This window comes from Aquarana catesbeiana, linkage group LG11 (assembly GCF_042186555.1).
Source record: "Aquarana catesbeiana isolate 2022-GZ linkage group LG11, ASM4218655v1, whole genome shotgun sequence".
NCBI classification, from domain to species: domain Eukaryota; kingdom Metazoa; phylum Chordata; class Amphibia; order Anura; family Ranidae; genus Aquarana; species Aquarana catesbeiana.
Window position 1 is genome coordinate 67702162 of NC_133334.1, and position 23092 is coordinate 67725253.

At 42.1% G+C, this 23092-nt stretch overlaps 1 pseudogene; it reads left to right on the forward strand.

Annotated features, from left to right (window-relative positions):
* Positions 1-1706: 1706 nt before the first annotated feature.
* Positions 1707-2002, forward strand: LOC141112964 (U6 snRNA-associated Sm-like protein LSm7 pseudogene; annotated as a pseudogene).
* The last annotated feature ends 21090 nt before the right edge of the window (positions 2003-23092 follow it).

Consider the following 23092-nt stretch of genomic DNA (forward strand, 5'->3'; position numbering starts at 1 on the left):
TGTTAAAGCTGCAAAGGGTGGACCAACTCAATATTGAACCGTACAGACTAAGACTGGGATGCCATTAAAGTTCATGTGCATGTAAAGGCTGGCGTTCCATTACTTTTGGTAATATAGTGTATACATATATTCTGTTTATTGTAAACAATCTTATCATTTTGTGTCATATAATAAAGACTTAGTTTCCATGTCCAATTTGTAATTATTAATGAGGGCAGAATTTTTTAACTGATGATCAAAAATAATAGCCTCTCGTCAATAATGGTTGGTAATCAGAGGCCATATGATCTGGGATTGGTGTGGGAAAAGAAAACTTTTTTTGAATTCCTGCCAAGAAAGAGGAACTTTTTTTTTACCTAAAATAATAATGTTTTGTAAGTCTGCTATAACGTGACCCTCTATGGTGCTTCTGGGAAGACCTGTGCAGTCTGGCCTGCTGCGACCGATCTTGTTGCTGCAGCTCATCACGAGGGTCTTCAAGATCTGTGAAGAGCCCTCTGATGGACAGACAATCAGAAGTATCTACATCACCAGGCAGCATTGTAGGCCCACCCACTATCCAAAAGAAAGAAGGCTCGGGGCTGTGTGTGTGTGTCACGTGACCACTAATGTAGGTAAGTATTCGGGCCATCCGGCATATTTTTGCAATCTACTAGTGATTAGCTGGAAGGGGTGAGTGTAGGTTCCTATCTGGAGATCAGCTTTAAGTTAGGATAAAAAAAATGTCATAAAAATAAAAGCGATATAAAAACATGTGAAATTTAATAAACCTATCTAAACAGAACTACATGAAGGGTAAAACCTGTCCCTTATGTAAACACTGTATAACAATGATCCATGCTCCTTAAACACACCTTCCACACAAATCAGACAGACTAGGAAATAAACGAGTCTCTGAACACCATTGGTTTCCATCTCATAGGTTTTCGAGCCCTGTAATATTCCACAGCTCATAAAGTTTTCCAGCAGCGTAGGTAATTGCTGTCTCATCAACACAAGAGGAGTAAAACCCTGAAGGCGATTTGGTTAGGGATTTTTTTTTTTTTAGCACTTATGCTCTAGAATAGATGTACATTATCCTATCCGTTCCAGTTGTTAACTTCAATACTTGCTATACTATCATTATCATGAAAATTAATTTGTAAGGCTTCAATTTCGCCTTGTGACTAATGCACATCAATGTAAAACCTAACTCTGCACTAAGCAGTAGAGAAATGACCCCCCTGAAGCAAAAAAAAAAAGGCATCTGGAATTACAAGCGTGGCACATTTTAACTGCTGACATACTGTTCTGTCTCATGGCCCATTTGTCAATTAATTCAGTGTTGCAAGGAATTAAATGTGGGGAGTGACAAGCTTGTCTTTCAAGCTTATAAACAGGGTTTTCTCTGCTGTTCAGACAGTGCCAGTGCAGGTCTAGACAACAGAGGGCATTAGGATGAAAATAGTACATGACCCAAATGGCAAAGGTGTAACATATAAGATAATTATAAGCTTGTCCTTCAAGCTTACAAAACATAATTTTATCTGAAGTTCACATACATGTAGGGCAAATCTAGACAGCAGAGGGCAGGCAGTACACAACTCATTTAACAACTTTGTTTCATCTAGGGTAATCTACACCCTACTGTAAAATCTAAGGTTATTAGACTTCACTATGAGGTCTATGAGCATAAATATTAGACCCGCCAACAAAGGTGCAGAAAGATGGCGGATAAGGAAAAGAAGAAAAAGAAAAGCAAACTTGAACTGTCCAAATACATAGACAAAATTATTTGGCAGAAAAGCAAGTGGAGTTCTGAAAGGATTTGACCCTCTATTGAACCTTGTATTGGATGGGACCATAGAGTATATGAGAGATCCAGATGATCAGTACAAGCTAACAGAGGACACAGGACAACTTGGACTTGTTGTTTGCAGAGGGACATCTGTGGTTCTTATATGCCCACAAGGTGGCATGGAGGCTGTTCTAAACCTGTTTCATTCAACAGCAAGATGGTTAATATTTCTACAAAGAAAACACAACCAGATTCTATTGGGATGCAATATAAACCACCCTGTAGAGTAAATATACTTACTGTCACATACCTTGTCAGTGAACGTGACGTGAAAATGAAGGTCTCTCATACAGCTCCAGTTTGGGGGCCACTGGTAGGTAGACAGCAGCCAAGGGAGCACGGCAAGGTTTAAGTGCCTGTGATTAGTCCAGCAGTCTGTGTGGCAGCAGTAGTCAGCAGGTGGATGTGACTGGTGGCAGATGAGCTGGCAGGGAGCTTGGCTGGCAGTAGACCGTGGGTAAGCAGCTAGAAGTAGGAGCCAAATGAGAGCTGTAAAAGGCTGGATGAGCAGGATACAGGGTCTGACGAGCCGCATTGGTAATGGTTGGGCAGATCAGGCATAGACGACAGACAGCATAGACGACAGGATAGTCGGGTCACAAACCAAGTCAGCAATGGGATGTAAATCAGGCAAAAACAGGAGGCAGAAGCAGAATCCAGAGACAAGCCGAGGTTGGGGCAGGTAGCAGACAAACACAGGTCAGAAGTAAGCCAGGTCAGGATCAGAGGTCAACCACAGGAATCAAACACACAGAAGCTGCAAACCAAATAGCAATGAGCCCATACTGTAGCCTGTTTAAATAGTCCATTTGGCGCCAGCATTGGTGAAAGGGGCGCGCCTGGATGTGCCTTCTCTGACACTTACTCTGGAACCTCTGTCTGCCTTTCTCATAAATACCTGGACTTAGGGAGGAGCTCCAGTCCCCCCCCAAAAAAAATTAAAAGTCAGCAGCTACAAATTGTTTTTTTTTTAGGTGAAGGTGGGGGGTAGGCTTCCCTAAATAAATGAGTTTTCACATAAAACAAGGGAAGACCTGACTGGACAAACTGGGGTAGGGAGTTCCAGAGCATGGGAGAGGTTCTGAAGACGAGCATGGAAGAAGGTAACATGGGAGCTAGAGAGCAAGAGCGGAGAGGACGATTTGGGCGATATCTGTAGATGAGGTTGGTGATGTAGCTGGGGTCGATGTTGTGGATGACCTTGTATGTTATGGTTATATTTTGAATTTTATATGTTGGGCTAGTGGAAGCCAGTGAAGGGATTGGCGGAGAAGAGCAGCAGTCACGGATCATTTAGTAAGGTGTATAAGTCTAGCAGCAGCATTCATAATAGACTGAAGGGGGATAGCCTGTGTAAAGGTAGGCCAGTGAGAAGGGAGTTGCAGAAATCAAGGCTATAGCCAAGGAGTGAATAAGTTGTTTTGTGGTTCGTTAGTCTGCAAGGGGAAATCTGGAAATGTTGCAGAAGTTAAGGTGGCAAGATTTAACCAGTGATTGGATGTGGGGCCTGAAGGAGAGGTCAGAGTCTAGGATTACACCTAATACCTTGACATATGCAGAGGGACAAGCTCAGTTTTGGAAAGATTGAGTAAGTGACAGGCATACGGCTATGTCGTTCATAAAATTTGTGATATGAGAGGAGATCGAAGAGGGGGGAGTAGAGAGATAGATCTGGGTATAGTCGGCATAAAGGTGGTATTGGAAGCCATGGGAGGTTATCAACTGGCCCACAGAAGAGGTTTAGAGAAAAAAAAAAGGAGGGGCTCAAGGACGGAGCTTTGGGGTACCCCAAGAGATGGTGTTGTATGTGATGGTGAAAGTGTGCTGAGATAGGTAATAAAATAGTAAATGCTTTTTTTTTTCCATAAAACCCCTTGAGTAGGAATGAAAAAGCCAATGTGAACCACAGGAAAAAGCAGGATGCAGTGACACTCCAATCCACTTGAGAAGAATAAAGCTTTCCCTTCCAGAAAATCCAAACATGGAAAAACATGTGGCAGACAACACAGCCAAGCTAGTGACCTTGCTGTTGCATACTGCAGTAAAGCAATATAGATTGGTCATCATTTCCATCCTAAGCCTGTGATTGGACAGTGAGGAAGTAGCAGAATGCTGATGATGTTTTATCCTCTTTGCTCCAGACAACATGTTTACTGTCAGCACATGTGAATGATTGGTCTCTACTGATCCCTCTTCCAATCTGAGTTCTACTGTACAGAGGACCACAAGAGGTTTATATCATGATAGATTCAGGTCTTTAGACTGTTGGATTTAAAAATATATTTAATGATTTTTTAAATTACTAAGTTATTATATTACGTAGTGTTTCTATAACTGCATAAATACAAGCTAGTAGTATAAACACCTGCATAATGTCTTTATATAATCTCCCTCCATCCTCTGTTGTGAGGACTGGGAAAGAGAAGGAAATGAGCCAATCAGCCAAAGTATTTCACTTTCCCAGCAATCTAACACTAGGACATAGATGACATGAGTGAAGCTTCTTTATTTTTCAGTTGGTATAATGAGGGTGGATCAGTGACTAAACAGTATTGCCCCGTACACACGGTCGGACATTGATCGGACATTCCGATAACAAAATCCATGGATTTTTTCTAACGGATGTTGGCTCAAACTTGTTTTGCATACACACGGTCACACAAAGTTGTCGGAAAATCCGATCGTTCTGAACGTGTTGACGTAAAACCGTTTATAGTCGGGACTATAAATGGGGCAGTAGCCAATACTTTAGTTTCTTAATTTATTCTGAGCATGCATGGCACTTTGTGCGTCGGATTTGTGTATACACGATCGGAATTTCCGACAACGGATTTTGTTGTCGGAAAATTTTATAGCAAGCTCTCAAACTTTGTGTGTCGGAAATTCCTATGGAAAATGTGTGATAGAGCCTACACACGGTCAGAATTTCCAATAACAAGGTCCTATCACACATTTTCCATCGGAAACTCCTATCGTGTGTACAGGGCATATCACTTATTTCTAAGAAGAAAAAGTGAGTTTACCAACCTGGCTATGCTGTCATGAAGGGGTTAAGGGTATCAAAAAATGAACTCAACAGAATTACAAATCCTTTGGCAGGTAAAACAAGTCATATGTATGGATGTTGACTGTGTATTTGTTTGCCTGGAGATATGTTTTCATATCACTGAGAGTCAGTGAATGTTCTGCTATTAAAAGCATGGGATCTTATAAACAGTGAGTGTTTTTTTTTTTACTTCTTTGCAGTTACTTTAGTGCTTCTTAGCAGAGTATGACTTTAATGTCCTTAAAAAATACAGCTTGGTTTCAGCATTTTTTTAATAAATGGAATGCAACTTGATCTTGACAGCTGAAAAGATTTATTAAATTATATTTGCTTGGATATCACTGTTGAGATGCTAGCATACATTTCAACAAGCAACTATCAGACTCTCCAATCTGTCTGCAGCAAGCTGTCAACACTCACCACCGCCTAAACCACACACACACAACAAGTGGTACAGTCAGATGGTGTAACATGCCCATTGGAATAGCTCTGTGAAGCTAGAATCACGATCGTTACGTGGCCTCCCATAAAACTACTAAGTATTTCGATTTTAATAAGAAATGTCAAGCCATCGTATCGCAAATCAAAAGCAACCGCAGGAAGAAAACTACTAAAAGTGGCTCAGTTACACTTTAACAGTTTAAATATTAGAAAATTGGAAGTGATTTTATGTTCTCAGTTACAACTTAAGAACATGCTCTGTACGAAACTGACAATATTAATTACAGGTTGAGGGTTAAGTGAAGTAAACAGGAATGAAAGGGGATCTATAGAGTGTTTGCCTTTGCTATACTTTCTTTATTATGTTCAGGATTAAAAAAATAAAATTTTTGTTATTATTTCTTTTTGGTCAAGTAATATTGCACATGAAAATGACACTAAGCTCTGGTTTAAAAAAAAAAAAAATGTTATTCACGTATGTATTCTTAGGTCAAAAAATACCTTGTTTTGTTTTCAATTATTTTTATTAAATTTCGATAAGGGAAATTACAATAGTAGAATTGCATAATATAATAGACAAAATTGATCTAACACTTTAATAAATAATATACCCGAGTGTCTCTCTATTATTTGGAGGGACCGCACATCCTACTTCACAATGTGGATGCCACGGACCCCTGAAAGAGGTTATGTACAGGTGGGCTATTTATTTTATCAAAAGAAAATAAACGTATTACTCGTCTATTGTAGGCAAGCCACTATATACTGAATAGTGAAAAAAGGTATAAAGAAGAAAATAAAAACAAAAATAAATACAACTGTACCAAAACAAGAGGATTGATCATATATTGATTGGTTATAAGGCATCCATTTATAAGATTAAGCATCATCTGGGAACCTTGAGGTCCATGCTGACCATTGTGCAGTGAAGGCATTTAAAGTGTTAGATTGAATAGCAAAGTGTCTTTCATAAGAATGTTGAGTTTTAAACCTTTGTACAACTTCATCGGTGTTAGGGGCTAAGGTAGTTTTCCATTTCGCTGTAATTGTCAGGCGGGCCGCAATAATAATATGAGTTATTATGCTCTTGAGTTGGGTTGGTACTTTCTTTATGGTGAAGTTAAGAAAGGCTAGTTGGGGATTAGGTTTAATAAAAAAAGCCAGTTATAGAGGAAATTCGTTTAAAGACTGTTACCAAAAGCTGCGTATATTTTTACATTCCCACAATATCTGAATAATGCTGCCCTTTGCACCACATTGTCTCCAACAGGAGTTGGGTTCCGAAGGGAAGATTAAAGACATTCTTACTGGGGTGAGATAAGATCTGTGAAGAATTTTTAGCATTAGGTCCCAGTGATTAGTACAATGGGAATACCGATAGCAAGTTTGAATCGCATCTCGCCATTCTGTATGCAAATGTGTTGTGCCCAGTTCTTTTTCCCAATTAGTCATATTGGAAGTTTTGGTAAAGTTATGCTTGTTTTGAAGCAAAGTATAAAACCAAGACAACCCTTTAGGCTTGTCGTAATTAGTCATGAGGTATTGCCATACGTCTTTGTGCATGTCATAAAATGTGACTGAGTGGGTAGCATGAAAATGCTGTAGTTGGATCAGTACATACGCATGTGGTACCAGCTGTTTGGAGAGTGAGTATGTTTTCCTGCAGCCAGGGGTGAATCCTAATATTTGGGATTAAGTATTCATTTATTTGGAGATGTGTTACTTCTTGATGTATTTTAGTTGTAGGGTCAATGGAAGTGTGTCATTTTTCCCACATAGAAAGGGCCACTGCTATTGAAGGGAAATTTGGCCAATTTAATGGTATTTTTGTTAATTTGGCTAAAAGTAGGGAGGGTAAATCTCTATTGCTTAAAATTTACTTTTCGATTTGCACCCAAAATTTAGCAGATTCTGGTTCAAACCAGGCTTTCATTTGGTCCAATATTGCTGCCCGATAATAGTTACGTATGACTGGGAAGCTAGCTCCCCCTGTAAATCTATGTCTTTGGATTATGGAATATGGTATTTTAGACATTTTACCTTTCCATATGAATTGTCGGAAAAGCTTATCCGTGAGGTTAGAAAAGGACTCTGGCAAACATATGGGGATAGTTATGAAATAATAAATGAGTTTGGGTAGGAGAAGCATGTTTAGGGCTGCTATTCTGCCTAAATGGGAGAGTTCAAAGGAGGAAATGTGGTTTAAGTCACTTTTGATAGTGTCTAGTAGAGTATAGAAGTTAGCTTCGTATGTGGATGAAGTTGGGGAGGCTAATTTGATTTCTAGATACGGAATTGTTTTAGGCATCCATTGAAAGGGGAATCGGTCTTTTAGAAGGGATATTTGTTTTTTAGGAATATTCACTGGCAGTATTCAAGCTTTAGTGATATTACGTTTGTAGTATGAGACTGCTCCGTAATCTTGCAGTACTGATTGCACACTAGCCAGGGAAGAAGCTGGGTTTGGGAGTGTTAGGACCACATCGTCTGTGAAGAGTCCAATCTTATGGACGTGACCTGCAACATTGATCCCTGATATATTGCTATCCTTTCTGATTGCCTCCGCCAGGGGCTCCATCATTAGGGTAAATATGATAGGAGACAAGGGACATTCTTGGCGGGTTCCATTAGTAATATAGAATTTTTTGGAAATGGCATTGGACGAGAAAACCCTGGCAAAAGGTTTAGTGTATAATGCGGAGATAGCTGAGTGTATGGGTCCCTGGAGACCACATTTTTGTAGGGTTGCATTTAGGTATCCCCAATGCACCCTGTTGAAGGCTTTTTTCTGCGTCCAATGCCAGAATTACTGTGGGTGCTTTCTTAGTTTCTGCAATTTTCAATAATCTCCTTGTTCCATCTGGGGCCTGTCTATCTTTGACAAATCCCACTTGGTCCGCTTTTACTAATGAGGTGGTGATTTTGGCTAGTCTGTTGGCTAGGATTTTGGCATAAATTTTTAGGTCCGTGTTCAACAGTAAGATAGGCCTAAAATTTTGTGGAGTGTCCAGCTTCTTACCTGGCTTGGGCAGGGTGACAATAGTTGCTTGTAACATTTCTTCAGGGAATGTGGCTGACAAGGCAACGCTGTTGAACAATGTACTCAAGTGAGGGACTAGAGTGTGAGAAAAGGCTTTGTAGTATTCTGACAAAAAAACATCTGTGCTAGGTGACTTATTTTTTGGTAGGACGTGGATGGTATCTAGAATTTCTTTATCTGATATTGGTGCACTGAGTGAAGTGAGATGTTCCTCATTCAGTGTAGGTAGGGTTACTGAGCTGAGAAAGGAGTTAATAGTCTGTGCTGATGGCTGTGGCCTATCGCTGTCTAGATTGTATAAATCTCTAATATTTCATGAAAGCATTAGCTATTAATGATGGGTGATGTTCTACTTTCCCTGTGTGTGGGTCTCTAATATTATTCAATTTTGTACGTTGCTGTCTTTTTGTGATATAATTAGCCAGTAATTTACCTGTTTTGTTCCCTTGTGCATAGTACATTGCTTTTGTTCCTTTCACATATCTCTGATGGGTTGATAATAAACTAACCTTTTGTCTACAGTTAAACAAGTCAGATTCGATTTTAGGGGAGGGACTGTGTTTATGTTGTTCTTCTAAGTTTTTAAGGTCCACAAGTAAGGTGTTCAACAGCTTTGCTTTCCTCCTTTTTTCCCTCGCTGCCTCCTGAATAAGTAAATCCCTGCTAAATGCCTTGTAGGCACACCACAGAGATGCTATACTAGTGTCCACATTGTTGTTGATATGAAAAATTTCAGTAAGCTGATGATTCAATTTAGTATCATGCTTAGGATTGGAAAGCAGTTCAGTATTGTTCCTCCAGATGCAAGCAGGAGAGACTGAATGTTGCTCTTTTAATACTATGGAAACTGAAGCGTAGTCTGACCACGTTATCGAATGGATCATGACTAACAGAGTTCTCTGTAGTAGGTTGAGGTCCGATAGAATAAGGTCAATCCTTGAGTAGGCCCGATGAGAGAATGAATAGTAGGCAAAGTCTCTCTCAGAGGAGTGTACATCTTCTCCATGTGTCATACAGTTCTTTTTCAGTTAAGGTTGTAGCTCATATCTATTAGTAGGATCAAGGTGAGAACAGTCCATATTTTTGTTGACCACGCTATTAAAATCCCCACAGAGGAGCAGTAATCCTTTTCGGACTTTATCTACCCATTTAAGTAGAGATCTCAAGAATGCTGCTTGCCCCTTGTTGGGTGCGTAGAGATTTACTAAGGTGCATGTCGTGTTTGTATCACAAATCAGGATAATAAACGTTCAATTGGCATCACAAATTACATCATGCAGTTTAAATGCGATAGAATGCTTGACAGTTATCAGCACTCCTCTTTTTTTAACTGGTGCTGTGGCAGTAAATATATGAGAGAAATCTCTATGGGACCATTTAGGCTGTTTGTCATAAAATGAGTCTCTTGGGCGCAAAGTACATCTCCCTTAAGTTTATCCATTTCCTTCCACATTGAGTTTCTTTTGAACAGGCTATTCAATCCGTGAACGTTCACAGAAACAATTGACAGTGTCATGAGTTCTATATTAAGATATCTAGGTTTGCTGGTGTGACCTTATTAAACAAGTGTAGTAACAGATTTTTACCTGTAGGTGGTGCTGTTTGGAATAGACAGCCAATACAGATCTGTGGTGGTGAAGTCCTCATCAATGGATAGCCAACGTGTAAATAAGGTGGATTTTTCATTCATGAAGTGTGAAAACTTTCAAAATGATATGAGGGGGGGGACTTAGCTCCCAATAACCTAGAACAGACATCCTGCCAAAAAAAGAAAACCGAGGCAGTTTGTATATAAGCGGCTGGAGGGCAGTGATAGCACTGAGATTATGCTGTTTGCCATTCTGGAGACAGCATGTGCTGTGGAGATTTAGATGGATGATCGTCGGTATCTTCCAGTAGCAGATTCCATCTCCTTGCTAGGGCAAACCCATCTTCACTTGTCCTGATTAGGGATGAGCTTCGAGTTCGAGTCGAACTCATGTTCGACTCGAACATTGGCTGTTCGCAAGTTCGCCGAACAGCGAACAATTTGGGGTGTTCGCGGCAAATTCGAATGCCGCAGAACACCCTTTAAAAGTCTATGGGAGAAATCAAAAGTGCTAATTTTAAAGGCTAATATGCAAGTTATTGTCATAAAAAGTGTTTGGGGACCCAGGTCCTGCCCCAGGGGACATGGATCAATGCAAAAAAAAGTTTTAAAAACGGCCGTTTTTTCAGGAGCAGTGATTTTAATAATGCTTAAAGTCAAACAATAAAAGTGTAATATCCCTTTAAATTTCGTACCTGGGGGGTGTCTATAGTATGCCTGTAAAGGGGCGCATGTTTCCTGTGTTTAGAACAGTCTGACAGCAAAATGACATTTTGAAGGAAAAAACTCATTTAAAACTACCCGCGGCTATTGCATTGCCGACAATACACATAGAAGTTCATTGATAAAACCGGCATGGGAATTCCCCAAAGGGGAACCCCGAACTAAAATTAAAAAAAAAAAAATGACGTGGGAGTCCCCCTAAATTCCATACCAGGCCCTTCAGGTCTGATATGGATATTAAGGGGAACCCCGGCCAAAATAAAAAAAAAAAAATGACGTGGGGTTCCCCCTAAATTCAATAGCAGACCCTTCAGGTCTGGTATGGATTTTAAGGGGAACCCCGCGCCAAAAAAAAAAAAAAAAAAAAAAAAAGGCGTGGGGTCCCCCCAAAAATCCATACCAGACCCTTATCCGAGCACGCAACCTGGCAGGCCGCAGGAAAAGAAGGGGGGACGAGAGTGCGGCCCCCCCCTCCTGAACCGTACCAGGCCACATGCCCTCAACATTGGGAGGGTGCTTTGGGGTAGCCCCCGAAAACACCTTGTCCCCATGTTGATGAGGACAAGGGCCTCATCCCCACAACCCTGGCCGGTGGTTGTGGGGGTCTGCGGGCAGGGGGCTTATCGGAATCTGGAAGCCCCCTTTAACAAGGGGACCCCCAGATCCCGGCCCCCCCTTGTGTGAAATGGTAAGGGGGTACAAAAGTACCCCTACCATTTCACTAAAAAACTGTCAAAAATGTTAAAAATGACAAGAGACAGTTTTTGACAATTCCTTTATTTAAATACTTCTTCTTTCTTCTATCTTCCTTCATCTTCTGGTTCTTCTGGTTCTTCTGGCTCTTCTGGTTCTTCCTCCGGCGTTCTCGTCCAGCATCTCCTCCGCGGCGTCTTCTATCTTCTTCTCCTCGGGCCGCTCCGCACCCATGGCATGGGGGGAGGCTCCCGCTCTTCTCTTCTTCTTCATCTTCTTCTCTTCTTCTTTTCTTCTCTTCTTCATTTTCTTCTCCGGGCCGCTCCGCACCCATGCTGGCATGGAGGGAGGCTCCCGCTGTGTGACGGCGCTCCTCGTCTGACAGTTCTTAAATAACGGGGGGTGGGGCCACCCGGTGACCCCGCCCCCCTCTGACGCATGGTGACTTGACGGGACTTCCCTGTGACGTCATGGGGAATGCCACAGGGAAGTCCCGTCATGTCCCGTGCGTCAGAGGGGGCGGGGTCACCGGGTGGCCCCACCCCCCGTTATTTAAGAACTGTCAGACGAGGAGCGCCGTCACACAGCGGGAGCCTCCCTCCATGCCAGCATGGGTGCGGAGCGGCCCGGAGAAGAAAATGAAGAAGAGAAGAAGAGAAGAAAAGAAGAAGAGAAGAAGATGAAGAAGATGAATAGAAGAGCGGGAGCCTCCCCCCCATGCCATGGGTGCGGAGCGGCCCGAGGAGAAGAAGATAGAAGACGCCGCGGAGGAGATGCTGGACGAGAACGCCGGAGGAAGAACCAGAAGAGCCAGAAGAACCAGAAGATGAAGGAAGATAGAAGAAAAAAGAAATATTTAACCTCCCTGGCGGTATGATTATTTCGGATTTTAGGTGCTGAAAGCGGTACAATTATTTTGCATGGAAATTTGGCGTTTTATATTGTAGGCCTGTAATTCTTAACAATAACACACTTAAATCTGTCCAAACAAGAGTCTAGTAGATATCCCGGGTATGATAAAGTTTGAAACACAAAAACATAAATTATAATATAATAAAAAAAAAAATAATAATTTAAAAAAATAAAAATAAATAGTAATAAAATAAATTTCCACACGATTCACTATCGCTCAATTCTGCAAGTGTTCTAATTTACTATCGCTGTTTTCTAGCTGGTCTAAAGCCATTTTTGACGTAAAGGGACACTTTTTGGTTGCTATGGACAATCTCCAGTTTCCAGGCAGAAAGAACAGTATATGCAATATAAAACTGCATGCAGGGCATGGGCCAGAGCACTGGGGACAAATGGGATGTGAAATGATGTGTTATGCTTTTTACATTTTTTTGAATTTGCCGCCAGGCTCCGCCCCCGTGCGTCGCGCCGCTCGCAGGGAACGGAGCCTGGCACGGAGAGGCTTCGGAGGAGGACGGAGCCCTCGGACACTGCGGGTGACATCGCAGGATCCCGGGGACAAGGTAAGTAAAGCCGCCCCAGGATCCTGCAATGCGATCCCGAGTGTGGCTCGGGGTTACCGCTAATGGTACTGAATTTTAACCCCGAGCCACACTCGGGAATACCGCCAGGGAGGCTACATAAAGGAATTGTCAAAAACTGTCTCTTGTCATTTTTAACATTTTTGACAGTTTTTTAGTGAAATGGTAGGGGTACTTTTGTACCCCCTTACCATTTCACACAGGGGGGGGGCCGGGATCTGGGGGTCCCCTTGTTAAAGGGGGCTTCCAGATTCCGATAAGCCCCCCGCCCGCAGACCCCCACAACCACCGGCCAGGGTTGTGGGGATGAGGCCCTTGTCCTCATCAACATGGGGACAAGGTGTTTTCGGGGGCTACCCCAAAGCACCCTCCCAATGTTAAGGGCATGTGGCCTGGTACGGTTCAGGAGGGGGGGCGCACTCTCGTCCCACCCTCTTTTCCTGCGGCCTGCCAGGTTGCGTGCTCGGATAAGGGTCTGGTATGGATTTTTGGGGGGACCCCACGCCGTTTTTTTTTTTTTTTTTTTGGCGCGGGGTTCCCCTTAAAATCCATACCAGACCTGAAGGGTCTGGTATGGAATTTAGGGGGAACCCCACGTCATTTTTTTTTTTTAATTTTGGCCGGGGTTCCCCTTAATATCCATACCAGACCTAAAGGGCCTGGTATGGAATTTAGGGGGACTCCCACGTCATTTTTTTTTTTTAATTTTAGTTCGGGGTTCCCCTGTGGGGAATTCCCATGCCGTTTTTATCAATGAACTTCTATGTGTATTGTCGGCAATGCAATAGCCGCAGGTAGTTTTAAATGAGTTTTTTCCTTCAAAATGTCATTTTGCTGTCAGACTGTTCTAAAAACAGGAAACATGCGCCCCTTTACAGGCATACTATAGACACCCCCCAGGTACGAAATTTAAAGGGATATTACACTTTTATTGTTTGACTTTAAGCATTATTAAAATCACTGCTCCTGAAAAAACGGCCGTTTTTAAAACTTTTTTTTGCATTGATCCATGTCCCCTGGGGCAGGACCCAGGTCCCCAAACACTTTTTATGACAAAAACTTGCATATTAGCCTTTAAAATTAGCACTTTTGATTATTCATGTTCGTGTCCCATAGACTTTAACGGTGTTCGCGTGTTCGAACGAACTTTTTTCCTGTTCGCATGTTCTGGTGCGAACCGAACAGGGGGGTGTTCGGCTCATCCCTAGTCCTGATGACATGAGTGCGGTTGTCTTTTGTAATGAGGATTTTTGTGGGGAAACCCCTTGAGTAAGGTATTTTGCGGTTTTGCAGCAATTTTGTGAGTGTGGTCAGTTTCTAGCGTGCCATCATAGTGTGTTGGGACAGGTCTGCAAATACAGATATGCCACAGTAAGGGCCCGGGAGGGGTTGATTTCTTCTAGTGAAACGCATGACTTCGTTTTTGATGTGAAAGAAGTGGATGGGAGCGATAACGTCCCTTGGGACCTTTTCAGGCAGGAACTTTGCTTTTGGAAGGAGCTGGACTCTGTTCACTATTACTTCCCTGTCAGGGGTGTCAGGTAAAATGGCCACTATGAACATAATGACTGTGCTCAGCAGGGGTCACAGATTCTTCCACCCCCGGAGTTTGATATTGTTCCTTTGTGACTTATCTTCTAAGTCTGCAATTTTGTCTTTCATAGCTTGCAAGTGCCCTTCTGTGTCATTGTGTGCGTACACTAATTCGTTATGGGCGACCGTGAATTCCCCCATCTTGTCTTCTATGTGGCTGACCCTGTCCCCGGAAGAGGAAACTTCCATTTTCAGTTGTGAAATACAGTGCATCATGTCTCTGTGCAATGATCCCCAAAGGGTTACTAACATCACAGTGTCACTTAGAGGTTGCCCTGTGGTGGGGAATTCATTAATCTGTTCCACAAAATCTTTGGTGTCGTTTTGTGACTCACTGTAATCCTCAGGTTCACCTGCATATTTGTGCTCAGAGGACCTCTTCTGGGCTGATTTTTGTGGGCTGTTGATGGGAGAAGCCCCTGGTGTTAATCCGTTGCTGCTGCTGTGAAGCGATGATCCCCCTGGGTTGAGCCCGAACGGTCACTGCTGTGCTGCAGACCGTGCTGCGATCCAGAGGCCTTGGTGCCATTTTGCGGCCCAGGGGTGCTTGTTGGTGGGTAGAAGTCAATTTTCTCGGTCCTTTCTCCTTTTTTCGTTTGCCCATGGCGATCAAGATTGTCCCCTGAGTGCAGAGAACCTGGATGCTGCCTCGGATTGCTGTCTGTGTCGCTGGATGGAGCTGGATGCTGGTGGTTCTCACAAAGCTCTTGTCTTACACAGCCATTAGCTCCGGCTGCAGGCCACGTCCCCCTTTTTGTTTTCAGCCTCCTCTTGGTATCCAAATTCCTTTTTTTTGTGTGCTGCTGTGATCTATCTACCTGTTAGAGGTTGGCTATGTTTATTCTCCATGGTCCCACTGTAAGCAAGAACAACCTACCTTGCTTCCTCCGAAGATGGACCATAAACTATGGGATTTGTAGTGTGAATAGAGCAATGCACATGACTGTAACTATCATGCAGCACAGTACCATGCATTTAGTGGGGCGTGATTTTTAAAATGGTGCAGGCACCTTTTTTGCACATTTCTTGCACATCTAGCAGTCCACTGAAATTGCTGGGTTGCCCTAAATTCGATATGCGGGAATGTGCAAAAAAGCATGTATGCTTGGTTGCGCCTCAGATAGTTGAATGGCTCAAAAAAAGAATATAAATCCCCTCCTTCTCTTTCTCTCACTCTATGCAATAACATATGGTACACATTTGGATTTTCGATTTGCAGCAGCAGCAGCAGCATACAAGTGAAAATTGGTGCTGGATATTCCCATAAGAAAGTCCAGCAAGCTCTGGAAACATTTTAAAGCAGTGTTAAACCCCCCAAAATCATTGAATGAAAGCTCGCCAATTCTTAGATGTACTGTTGCTGTAACTGCTTAGAACATTTTAGCAGGAGTTCGGCTTTAGTTTGTCTTGTTGGAGAATGGAGGTGACGAGAGTGAAAGCCCTACGCATTTCTATTGTGGGTGGTGAGAGGTCAGTGAACAGCATGATGTTGGTGTATGGTGCGAGTAAAAGCTTTTTGGCCCTGGTGGTCGAGAGAATTTGCTCCTCACTATAGAAAAAGTGAATCCAATAAATCCCTTGGAATGTCAGCTAGTAGGTTTGAGGTGTAATGGAAATTTGTAAGTTCTGTATATAATTGTATTCTATTTTGTATGTATTGCACACTGCCCTCACTGTGCACACGGCACTAATGTTTTCATTACATGTTTACATTCTTTCGAGTCCTGATTAGAATTAGTCTGCCTATGTAACACCCCTTGTTACCATAAATGTACAATTGTAAAATTAATGTGATACCTACGTAATCATATATATAAAAACCTTCAATTGCGTCATAATAAAGCAGAACAGTTATTTGGAAAGATGCTGAACATATCTTTTGTGTCTGTTCCCTACTGCAGTAGTTATTAATTTGGAACCACTAATCAGTATGAGGATAGGAGTTGCCTATCATCAATTTAACCAAGTCAGCATGGCGAGCTTTGCCTAGAAGGGGTTTCCAGGTGACCCTGAGTATCCGAAACGAAGAGCTTGAGACAATCCGGGAATTTCTGATAATCAGCCGGCTGAGGTAAGCCTTTTGCTTACATTTGAGTTATCAGACTTCCTTGATCGGTAAGGCATTTTCGGGACAAAGGGTACCTATTTTACTCCCCTTAATTGAACTGTATTGATTGGTGGTTATATGTTGTCACTGTCTATTGTCCATCGGAGTGTTTTTAGATAAGAAAGGGAAGAATAGTGCTGTTCACAGGTATATGTAGTACATCTTCTAGATAAAGTAATTTAGAGGCAAGAGCGTATAGGCACACGTAGAGAAGACTGGCCAGTCATTATGGGCATTGAATTAAGTAAAGGAATGAAGGGTAAGAGACCCTCATAAATGCTCAGCGCAAGAGGAGCGCTATAGCTATATATGAACCGAGGGTGCGGTTCTGCCTATACTAAGCCCCTAGAGTAATGGTTAAAGTGGACATGGATCCACAATGGGTAACTGGGTTACCACCAAGGTCCACAGGGACTAAGAATCATGCAGAGTAAACAGCTAGAGAAACAGCTATCTATGTGAGCAGGACGGAACAAGGGTGACATTAACACTAGACAGAAAGGGACATTTTCATGTGAAGTTGTGGGATAAATTTGGGGTCAGGCACTACAACTAATAAAGTCAAGAAACAGAGAAATGAGAGTCAAAACAGAATACTTTATATGTTGTCAGAGAGGGAAGATGGATGAGCACTCTGGCTGCCCATCTGATCATAGAAGCTAGATATAAAGGATATCTGAACAAAATAAGGAATGCAGAATTTAAGCATGGAGATATTAAAGAGTTAAAAGAAAGTGAGAGAATGACATGCATGTGTTGTGTACAAATGGGAAAAATTTAAGTGATTTTAGAGAGATATTGGTGTATGTGTGTGTAGCGCTTACCCCGAAGGAGCGGCTGAATATTGTTATATCTGTAATTCACATTTACCACTCAACCCTCGCAGCCCATAGATTTAAAAGTCACAGTCCTTAGTGCTATTTCTCAATGCTTAATTCATCAAACATAAACTGGGATGGGAGAAGGATTTTCTTTGAGATGCTCTTCTGTTACATTGTCACTTTTCCATGAGTCATACAAGAGAAACTGTGCATAATTGCGGACAATCAAGAAATCATTTATCAATGATTTCTTCAATCAGGGACGATGGAAGTAGATTTAATAGAGAATGAGTTGATAAAGACTCACTCTGAATAACTTCTTCATCAGGATGACTTTTAAAGAACGATCCATATCTCTACATGTGTGCTTGCAGCTTCACCGCTACCCTTTTACCACTACTTCCCACTGACATGGTACTTCCAGGTTTAGTTAAAGGAGAGCAAATCTGAATAACTCCTCCCGCTTGACTGAGTGGAATCCCAGGGCAATGCTGAACTCAACGTCATAGGCCATCACTGCCCTTCTCACTGACTTGTGCACCAACAACCCTCAGTCTCTGGCAGTACCTTTTCCTTGGGCTTTCACTCATGTGATCGATAGTCCATGTGCCACTCATAAATGATCAATCGCCCAGTTTCCTTCCGCTTTGTTGCTACTTCATCCGCAATGTTTCTCAGTTCCCTTTATCTCTTTGTGGCCCGTCCCCCTCCCCGCAGGGGTGGCCTACGACATCCACGACTACACGTGGCAAGATGTCATCTGTTCTCCCGTGAGGACCAGATCTCCGCCCTTCACGCTAGGGTGAAGCTCCATTGGCTCCCAGGAGGGGAAACCCTCCAATTCCCCCTCCGGGAGCCAGGATGGCTCTCCCGCCCCTCAGAGCTGGACTGGCCTCGGCCTTGGATTCGGAACTGGAACTCTCTGCACCACGTGACCCCCCCTTTTTATATGAGAGTCCCAGGATTACCAAACAAATTAATGATTGGTTGAGACCAACACATAAACACCTGTCACTCAAATAGAGAAATCAAACAATACAGGCCTGCTGCAAATAGCATCAGCCTGTCTAAATTTACCTAATATAGAAAGCTAACAAGAAAGGTCACCTACCTAAAAGTAGGTGCCCGCTACATGTGTGAATGCTGGGACCTTTAGTTCTATTGCTTGTGTGTGTCATGTACGCAGATGTGACCCCCTCCTTTGTGCTCTCATGAAAGAATGTGACTGGGATGAGAGGTCAGTGATAAGCTGGAAGGACACCATGCCAATTTCAATTTTTTAGACAAAACATTTATAACAAAATGTGCCGGGTTAATGAATCTAATGGTAAACAATATGATCACAATTATTTTTTTAATCTGTTTTCCAGACATGGTAAAATGAAGGTTACATTTAACCGTGTATTACACAAATTGAATATCCTTTGATAGTGGAAAAAAGTAATAATGAGTATTCATTTCTAATATGAGTTTAACAATTTTATTAATAATATAGATATATTGAAACTGGTTTAGACAACCTTTGGTTGGAAATGAAATCCAGGTTAATGGGGAAATTGGCAATGAATGGGATTAGTTTGGATTAAGATGAGGTTATTTGGAATACAGTTGCCATAATATTTAACAAAGCCAAGATGGATGGGATACATAAGAAGTTTTTCTACAAAAATGAAATTTTAAGGTTTTTGATAATAACTTGATGTGCGGTCCATGATGTGAGAGTAATAATAAATAACATTTAAATATAACAGATCCATCACATCAAGTCCACACACTCTGTTAGGATAGATGCCACCTGCAGCCAGCTGTTTTTTAGTTTTTGATGCTTTCTGGTCCATCATACAGATTGTTGGTCCTTTTGTTTTATTTATTTTTATTTTTGAAATCCAAAGCAGAATGCATGGATTGTGAAATGATTTCCTTGTAAGTGCAGTGGTATAAGCAGAAGAATTTTGGATTTATGGGAATCTCTCCATGACCACAGGGTATTGTTATCATTTATTATAATATTGCCAGGAAAAAGTTGTCTTTTGAAACATGAAAATGGAGTTCCTACACAAACAGCATGATAGAAAACAAGCCATTGTAATATATTTATGCAAGCTGGACCCAGTAATGAAGGGTTCACCCCGATATATCAGAGCTGTAGCATTTATGCAAAGGTGCTATTAGACAAAGTTAGATATTGTTTTGGTCAAACATTTAAATTTTAATAGTTCAACATTCTGCGCAGCAAATATACAGCTAACTAAATGTTTGTCTAATGAAAGGTTTAAAATATTAGTTTTATGTACAAATCTGCTAATGGGCTGCTATTTCACCTTCCATGTTGCCCAATTTTTGTATGTGATCACTTTTAATGTTATTGGTTTTTAGAAATAAAACCCCCTTTTTTTTACCTGCACTATGTGGAAGCAGAATTTTTTTTCCCCACATATCATCGTGATGCCGGTGAGTGTCCCGTTCCGGTAGACCCAGTGCATCTTCTTCACAAGATTCCAGTTTCCAGTTTTGGCTAGAGTGGTTCAGTCGTATGGTCCCTGTGGAGTTCGTCCCAGAGGTCTTAACCACCTGGACACCCTCTCATCAGCCATTTGTGGCACATTGCCTGTTTAGACTCTATGTCGCCGACATCAGAATCCACCAGATCTGGTAAGAACATAAAAAATAGTAAAAAGAGAGAATCTGCTGTGCTTAAACAAGGAAAAACTCGGAAGCAGCTAACACAATATTGATGGGTACAATAACAAAAAATATAAGTAAAAGTGTAGCGCTAATAAATAATAATAAAAAAATAATAAAAAGCATATAAACATGGGGCGTGGCTTAGCCAGCGAGCGAGATGGCAGCACATTAGAGGAGCTCCGTGAATAGACACAGCCGACAGCACTTTATCCTGTGCACCTGGGTCAGGAGATGGGCAGACTGACTCACCAGACCTCTCACCCCAAAACACGCCGTACTCCAGCTTCCTCCATGTCCAGGAGCATCTCGGAGCTACTAAAAGCTAAACCCGCGGACCGCGGCAGCGTGGCGGGACACAAGATGGCGGGCTCTCAGCAGGAGGAAGATGATTTTAGCGAGGACTCGCAATCTGCTCTGGAGGACACAGGTAGGAGTGGGACACGCTCACACAAACCCCTCACCTACGCTGACATGTCTGGCTTTGCTGCAGACATCAAAGCAACATTCTCAGCGGCCATTACAGATCTAAAGTCCAATCTGCTGGTGTTGTCTGACAAGATGGAGGCAGTGGAAGTGCAGGGAAAGCACAGAGACAGAGCACTTCTTAGACTAGACAAGATTGCAGATACACGTTTCCCATTTCAATGAAATGAACCGGCACATAGAGAACCTCGATAACCGAGGAAGGAGGAACAATATAAGGGTGAGAGGGATCCCTGAGTCTGTAGACAGTGACCAGATAATACCTGCCCTGAAACGTGTTTTCAACAGTTTCTTAGAAAGACAGGAGGACTCAGACATAGAATTTGTCAGAGCACACAGAGCGCTCAGAGCTAGAGGCCCAGATACTGCTCCCCCAAGAGACATAATATGTTGCCTGTAGAGTTTTCCTCTCAAGGAGGATATCATGAGGAAAGCAAGGAGGAACGACCACATAATCTTTAATGGGGCAAACATCATGTTATATCAAGATCTCTCACAGATCACTCTGAAAAATCGTAGGGCCCTGCGACCCCTCCTAGATAAATTAAGGGAAAGAGACATAAGATACACATGGCGCTTTCCTTTTGCCCTGGTAACCACAGTATCAGGAAAACAACTCATTCTGCGCACACCAGACGACCTCCCTGAGTTTTGTGCTGCTCTGGATTTAGACTAAATTGATTTGCCTCAATGGTATCAGGAGTTTTCGCTACCTCCTCACACCAGAAACCCGCCCAGCTCTCCTTTATCTACTCCTGATAAACAACTATCTAAGAAAATGAAACATGGAAAGGGAGGGGGAACAACGAGGGGGACCCCTGCCTCGCGTTCCACACCATCCAGGTTTCGCAAACTTGACTTATCCAGTGACCCTCCCTCCGGAACCTCCCTAAAAGTCTCCTGTACTAAGGACTGAACAACAGGATAAATTACTGTTACCGACCACCCTCATAAACACACGGATAAGAGAGGATAACTAGTCTTATGTATATCACCACAGTTAACGGCTAAAGCAAACATAACCAAGTTGAGGTTTTAATATAAAGTTGACTTTGGTACTTTGCAGTTACTGTCCAGAAGTGGTGCACCACCTCATACATCTTGAGAAGAGGTGCTTTGAAACAATACCTCTAAGCGGATCTACAGCTATACGGGTTGTGTATTGACTATTCATAGAACTCAAAATATAAATCAACAGATATGAACTACCACAGACCACAGGTCGGTCAAGCGAAGTTGTATATCCCATAAAATCAGAAAGGTAGACAATGACTCTCAGAGGTGGACAGTAACCTAATGCAAGAATCACCAGCAAGGAGCTATCAACAGAAGAGAACCAAAGGGAGGGACTCAGGAGCAGGAAGCTTTCTCTGGACCCAAATTTAATTGTTGCCTGAAAGAGGCTGTGTCGTTCTTTTTCTCCGTTATACCTGATTCAACAGTTACCTAGTGTAAAACAAGTTTTTTCAAACCTTCGATCGCTGATTTCCCACGTACCCACAAAAGTGTACCTGAGTTGAGTTTTCTTGACTCTGGTGCACTACTTAATTACTTTAGCATAGTGTGTTAACTGACTAAAGTAAATATAGTTACTCTATTTGGAGGTGTGCTCATCTCGCTGTTTCTTCTTCTTCTAATAACTTCTCTTCCTTCTTCCTTTATCTCTCTACTTCCCTCCCCTTCCTATCACCCCACCAACCCATACTGTACGGTGGAAATTGGTCGTTAACTGGCACTTTAGAATCTTTTACAGGTCACACACACTGACTTCAGCTATCCAACTAAACTGATGGCCTACTCGAGATTGGGGAAATCCCCCAAGGTGATTTCGCATAACATAAGAGGACTTAATATCCCAGAAAAAAGGACATCACTCCTACGGGAACTGAAAAAGGGTAAGCCGCACTTTGTTTTCCTCCAGGAGACTCATTTTTAAACAGGCCACATTCCAAGACTCACCAATACCTACTTTACTGAGGCGTATCATGCGACGAACGATAAAGCTAAAACTAAAGGAGTCTCGATCCTGGTGAGTAGGGATGCCCCATTTACCCTCAGAGAGAAAGGGTAAATGGGTCCAGAGGGTCTACTGGACCCAGAGGGCAGATACATTTTTCTTAAAGGTATATACTTTGACAGACCCATCACGCTAGCAAATGTATACTTCCCTAATTCAGGACAGGTTACCTTTTGCCAAAAAATAGTATGAGAATTGACTGGGTTCACATCAGGACTACTCATAATGGGAGGTGACTCGGTTAAATTGATGATAGGCAACTCCTATCCTCATATTGATTAGTGGTTCCAAATTAATAATATCTACTGCAGTAGGGAACAGACACAAAAGATACGCTCAGCATCTTTCCAAATTACTGTTCTGCTTTATTATGACGCAATTGAAGGTTTTTATGCACATGATTACGTAGGTATCACATTAATATTACAATTGTAGGTTTATGGTAACAAGGGGAGTTACATAGGCAGGCTAATTCTAATCAGGACTCAAAAGAATGTAAACATTTACTGAAAACATTATTAGTGC